Consider the following 6225-nt stretch of genomic DNA (forward strand, 5'->3'; position numbering starts at 1 on the left):
CAGGAGAATGGCGTAAACCCCGGAGGCGGAGCTTGCAGTGAGCTGAGATCCGGCCACTGCACTCCAGCCTGGGCGACAGAGCGAGACTCCGTCTCAAAAAAAAAAAAGAAAGTTTAAGATCCACTGAAATAACCAAGCTTGTCCACAGGTAACTTCTAGTTACAGTAACTCAGGAAATACATTAAATACTAGAGTAGCTTTCCACATTGTCCATTTAACTAAGTGTAGTTTTTTTGCTTTTAGCCACTAAAGCCCCAAGGGTGTTGGGGGAGTGTTTTCAGCATCTTCCCACTTTGCTTGTCCCAAGAAATATCAGTTAAACCTGCCACACCACCTAATGGTTCTTGGTCTGGCCCCTTGGTGAGTTCTGACTCGGGAAGACACCCCTCCCTAGGTCCCCCAGCTTGCTGCCCTTGCTCTAGGTCTGGAGCTGTGGGGCTGGCCACCTCTGGGAGAAACACTTTGTGTCTTGGTTCTGCTCCCGCTAGAGCTCCTATGGATGCCATCTCTTCCCCAGAAACCAGGTCCCTAGGTGTCCGTACCAAAGGGGTGTACTTCTCTGGACTCTGAACTAGCTTGTTCCTAGACTTTGTGTTTTGCTTTGTGTTAATTTGAGGTCAGGGTGGAGGGGATTGTGCAGAGAGCCTGCTGGGACAAGCACGCTGCAAAGGGTGTTTCTGGTGTCTCTAATTGGAATTCCGAACTCTTTCTCATAGAAATCATATTTTAAATAGTGGATACTATCTTAAGAACTTGTCCCAGTTTATGAGTAAAAAAGGATGAATGTGCTTGCCTAAAAACGCTTTTCACTGTTTTTCTTTGATATGATTAAATGCTTTCTAAGCTCTGAGGCATCAACTTTCAAAAAACAGTTGAAGCAGAAGTACCAGAGGTCTTCCAAGATATTGGATGATCCGATCTCACAAAGGTGCTCTGAAGTGTAAGTGGTTAATACTAGTAACTTGTATGTCAAAGCCCAAGATGTTGCTGATGATTTTTAAAGATCATACTCGACCCACAAGTATAGTACAGTTCCCATTTCAGCAACAACTTGATACAGAGCAGGAGAGAATGTTTTCCATTTGTCTGTGCCCACTCGACCCACAGAACAAACACCCCGTCCTAAACAACCAGAACACTTCTCACCGTCCAGAGCTGGTTTGGCTGTGTCTACGTTTCCTCCATTATCCTGTTGGGGTGGGCTTTTATTGACCAGGTCAGTCAGGTGAGTGAGAGATGAAAGGTAGAAGGAACCAAGTTCAGCAAGAGTCCTTGTCACATTTGTCAAATTGCAATTGAGGTGATGGGAGGGCTCCATGTTACAGATAAGCTTACACATTGGATGACGGGAGTGCCGCATGAAGTAGGACCAGCAGCCTTTAGGCTAATGTATCGTGTTTTGGAGGATGTTCCATGTGAATCCATGGTGATTCCTGATGTCACTTTGTACCTTTATAATTATAAATCAACCTAGAGATATACCAGCTTGACATCTGTGTATGTATTTTGTAAGGAGAGGGTTCTGGAAAGATATAAAGTCCTAGCTATGGTAACCTTGTGTGTATGTGTGTTGGAGGGATGGGGAAGAGGGTACAGGGTTTTTGTGGAATTATGTATTATGTGATTTAAAGTTGACTTTTATGAACTTTTTTAAAAGAGCTAGTTCATCTTAAGAAACAGTTATTCAGAGTATACCAAAGCGTTTTTCCAGGTTAACCTGTTTTCAGATGCTCATTAACAGATAAATATGCAGCGTAGAGTATTGCAATCTGTGGAAATGAAAAGCAGGGACCTTACTAGTTTTTTGCAAGGGTGGAGTGGGGTAAGGACCAAGTTCGAATACAGGTGAGATCTGGCGGGCGTAGTTCTCACTTTCTGGTGCCGCTGTCTACATGATCCATCCCACCACGAAGTTACAAAGCCCCCAAGTGATTCTGGATACCTGTTCTCAGTGTAAGAAAAGTAGCTCCATCATCATACATGGACACAGTTTGTTTATCCCCTGAGGTGCTGTTATGCGTTTTCCAAGTTTACTTAATGCTATAGTTACTTAGAAAGCAGACTAGTATTTAGCAGCTATTCTGGTCAGAAATCAAATGCAGTATACTCTACTGCTTTCGTATTTTAAGAATGTTTTCCCTTCGAAATGATAACACACATTTAAAGGAAACATTAGTGGAGGGATAGACAACAAATACTAATTAACTGCTTTGATTGAGGCTCAGACAACCCTATGAGGTAGGAAACTGAGGCTCAAAGTAATTTACCCCAGAGCTTACTGCTAGGTATTTGTGGAACTGGAATTTGAACTCAGTTTAGGGATGCTTTTGCTATTCTCTGCTACTTCCCAAAAGTCAAAAGTTCTAACACCTTGGGAAGTGGGGTAAGGACATATTTAGATTCCTTTTCTATGCTTAATATGCTTTTAACAAAAGTATCAATAATTAGTTTAAAGAAGATGCACATGCATAAGAGTGTGTGATCTAGCAAACTCTTCGTTGGAGACTTGGTGCCTCTATTTTCATCTTTTGATTGTCTTTTGACTTAGCTTTTCCTCTAACCACAGTCAAAGAAGGGAAATAAAAACAATCATTTTATTTCCTCTTAAACTGTAAAGGTGTATGGAGGGGGAATCATAGGTAATAAATCACATTGTAATTTTCTTGACAGTCTGGACAGCGAATAGGTGTTCCTTAAGCTTTTTTTTTTTTTTTTTTTTTGAGACAGGGTCTCACTCTGTCACCCAGGCTGGAGAACAGTGGCATAGTCAGGGCTCACTGCAGGTTCAACTTACCAGACTCAGGTGATTCTCCTGTCTCAGGCTCCCAGTAGCTGGGATTATAGGCATATGTCACTAAGCCCGGCTAAATTTTTTTGTATTTTTTGTGGAGATAGAGTTTCTCTATGTTGCCCAGGCTGGTCTCGAACTCCTGGGCTCAAGCAATCAGCCTCCCTCGGCCTCCCAACGTGCTGGAATTACAGGCGTGAACGATCGTGCCAGCCAGGTGTTCCTTAAGTTTTAAATTGCCTATACACATACCTTCCCGTGCACTGCCTTGTGGATGACTGTAACAGAGACTGCCTTTCCTGACCATCTCCTTCAAGGGCAACTAGAGGAGGCAACGGAGGACTGTAAGGGGCCCTGGACTTGGACTGGGAAGACCTTACCTTGCACTTTTTGTGAAACCGTTTACAAATCACCTCATTGAGCTTCTGTTTTCTCATCTGTAAAATGGGGTTGAGAAAGCCCGCCTGGCAGAGCCATTCTGTGGAGTAAACAGGACAATGCGAGGGAAAGAACTTTGAAAACTGCAAAGCTCTGCGACATGGACATATTATTAAGTTAAATCTTCAAAACCAGAGGCCTAATTTCTGTTAAAAAAATGTGATTATTAAAAAGGTTGAAGGATGCCCATATATGTGTACTGTAAAAGTTGTTGCTTTAATAACATAAACTTTACAACCAAGCGAAAAAATACCTTTAAATATGCATTCATGTGTACTTACAAAGAAAAAGTTCTGACTGGATACATACCAGACTCCACAGTAGTTTCTCCTGAAAATCACATTATGGAGTGGTGGACTTTCTATTTGAATTTATATTTTTTTGTTGTTGGAAGTTTTTGAGTGAGTATGTTTTACTTTTGCTATAGTTAACTTTAAAAATTATTATTCTAGGAATCATATCCTGATTTTTAGAGGGCTATATGCCTGGCCCTCTAGGAAGGTGAAAGGGGGCGAGTGTGGAGATAGTGTGTGTATATATACATTTATTATCTAGAAAGATCCTAATGTTCAATTTTCTGAATTCTTTGGAAGAGACTGGGTTTGGGAAGAGGTGGGAGAAGGTGATGTGTGTTGTTGAAAGAGAGCCACGGCCTTCTGAGCAGCATCGCCTGAGATCTATAATCCAATTCCAGTTTCAGACCTTGGTTTGACTTTTCAACAGGTACCGAGAGACACCTGGAGCCTAATCCCATTTCTACAAGTGGATTGGTAGGTGTAGCCACTGCATTTGGAGAATAAGTACGATGGAAGAATGGAGGAATGCTGTGTGTGTGTTCTACTCATTCTCAACCCAGCCCCTTCCTCTTGTGCACAACCACAAAGTCAGCAGGGGAAGTGTTCAGATGGCTGGAGCTTTTTAATTCATCATTGTCTGACATTCTCAGACACAGCTTCTGTCCTGAGGGCCTGCTTCTATTGTATACATAGTGTGTGGGGGGGTTACCTTTTTGTAGGAATGGGGAAGAAAAGAGAAAAAGCACTGTAAGGATTGGAATGTTTACTAATTCCAACAAAAGGGAGGTGTTTGCATGAATTGCATCTGAACCGCCCTTGGAGGGGGGTCTAGATGTTACATTTCCAGCCACCCTTTGTGTGGGACACAGAGATGGTGCTGATGAAGATGAGCAGCCAGACATGCAGTAGCGTCTCCATACCTGTCACCCCGCCACATGGTTCGCTCTCATTCTCTTAAATGTAATAAAGCTTCCCCCTCAATACTTTGCTGAGGTTCTGTGGTGCTTCCAAAGCAATATATATATCTTAAGCACTGCTCCTAACTCAAATGATATATGTTTTGATAGAACATAGACTCATTGCTGCCACTTGGACTCAGCCATTATGCTAAGCAAGAAACACCTGCTAGGCCGGGGCAGTGAGTCCTGCCTGTAATCTCAGCACTTTGGGAGGCCAAGGCAGGTGGATCACCTGAGGTCAGGAGTTCAAGACTAGCTTGGCCAACATGGTGTAAGCCCGTCTCTACTGAAAATATAAAAATTAGCCAGGTGTGAGGGAAAGAGCCTGTAATCCCAGCTACTCGGGGACTGAGGCACGAGAATCGCTGAAACCTGGGAGATAGAGGTTGCAGTGAGTCGAGATGGCACCACTGCACTCCAGCCTGGGCAGCAGAGCGAGACTCCTTCTCAAAAAAAAAAATAAATAAATAAAAAATTGGCCGGGCGCTGTAGCTCACACCTGTAATCCCAGCACTTTGGGAGACCGAGGTGGGCAGATCACTTCAGGTCAGGAGTTCGAGCCCAGCCTGGCCAACATGGTGAAACCCCATCTCTACCAAAAATATTAAAAATTAGCTGGGTGTGGTGGTGCACACCTGTAATCGCGGCTACTGGGGAGGCTCAAGCAGGTGAATCGCTTGAACCTGGGAGGCAGAGGTTGCAGTGAATCCAGATTGCGCCACTGCACTCCACCCTGGGTGATAGAGCGAGACTCCATCTCAACAAAAAAAAAAAAAAAAGACATATGCAAAATAAGTGTTCCATCTTTGTCCAGATTTTCTGCTTGCTTTTGTATTGAGTATTTTATAAAATTTGATTATATTTTCATTACGGCTTTATGAATTATGCCTCTTTTTAAAATGTTTTTGTGGTTGCTGTAGAGTTTAATAAGATATCTTAAAAATATGAAACTCTTCATGTATTTGACAGTCATCATTGTGCAGAGCCTTGCTGATATTCTGTGACAGACCCAAATTTACTACACATGCTCTGAAGCGATCACCTTTTCTAGAGTTTCTTCTGCCTGCTTTTGAGTTGGATGACAAAAAGCAAAGACCAACAGGTCCTCTAGACCAGCGTCAGAAATGAGAGAGCCCTTCGAGAGAGAACATCCAGTTCCAGAGTGACCAGACTTTCAGGATAGGAAAACTGAAAACAAAATTCTGAGCTTGCTTTTATTTTGCTAAGTATGGATGAAAATTTTTCTTTCCCTTTACTATCACTATTTCATAAACGACAGGATGTTTTAACACTGAAAATAAAGGTAGAAAGAGTCAACTTTCAAATTGAATGACTTCAACTCTACAAAATATTGTATTTGTTTTCTTCACCTCACAGTAGCCTGGTATTTGACAACCACTGATGTGGTCCAACCCCTTATTGTAAGATAAGGAAAAAAGCTGGTAGGAGGAAGTGTTTTGCCTGAGGTTACACCAGGCTAGCCTTTTCCTGGCTTTACAGGGACTAATGACCTTTGGGTTCTGTAGGTCCTTGGAACCAAATGAACTAAGGAAGCTCTAAAGATGAAGGATGTGTTGCTTATCTATTTATTGCCTCACAGCTCCAAATGCATTCTTCAATACCTGTAATATTACAAGAGAATTCCTTCAAACATTTCTCCACTAAAGGGAGTGTGGTGTTAAGATTTCTCAGTAGAGGGCTATGGAGGCACATTCCAGGACAAGGAGGCTTCCCCAAGTTTCTG

At 42.5% G+C, this 6225-nt stretch overlaps 1 pseudogene; it reads right to left on the reverse strand.

The window, feature by feature from the left end:
• Positions 1-1318, reverse strand: part of LOC105530165 — a 2226-nt pseudogene extending 908 nt beyond the window's left edge.
• Positions 1319-6225: the final 4907 nt, after the last annotated feature.

The sequence above is a fragment of the Mandrillus leucophaeus genome, unplaced genomic scaffold, assembly GCF_000951045.1.
Source record: "Mandrillus leucophaeus isolate KB7577 unplaced genomic scaffold, Mleu.le_1.0 Scaffold80, whole genome shotgun sequence".
In the NCBI taxonomy this organism is placed as follows: Eukaryota; Metazoa; Chordata; class Mammalia; order Primates; family Cercopithecidae; genus Mandrillus; species Mandrillus leucophaeus.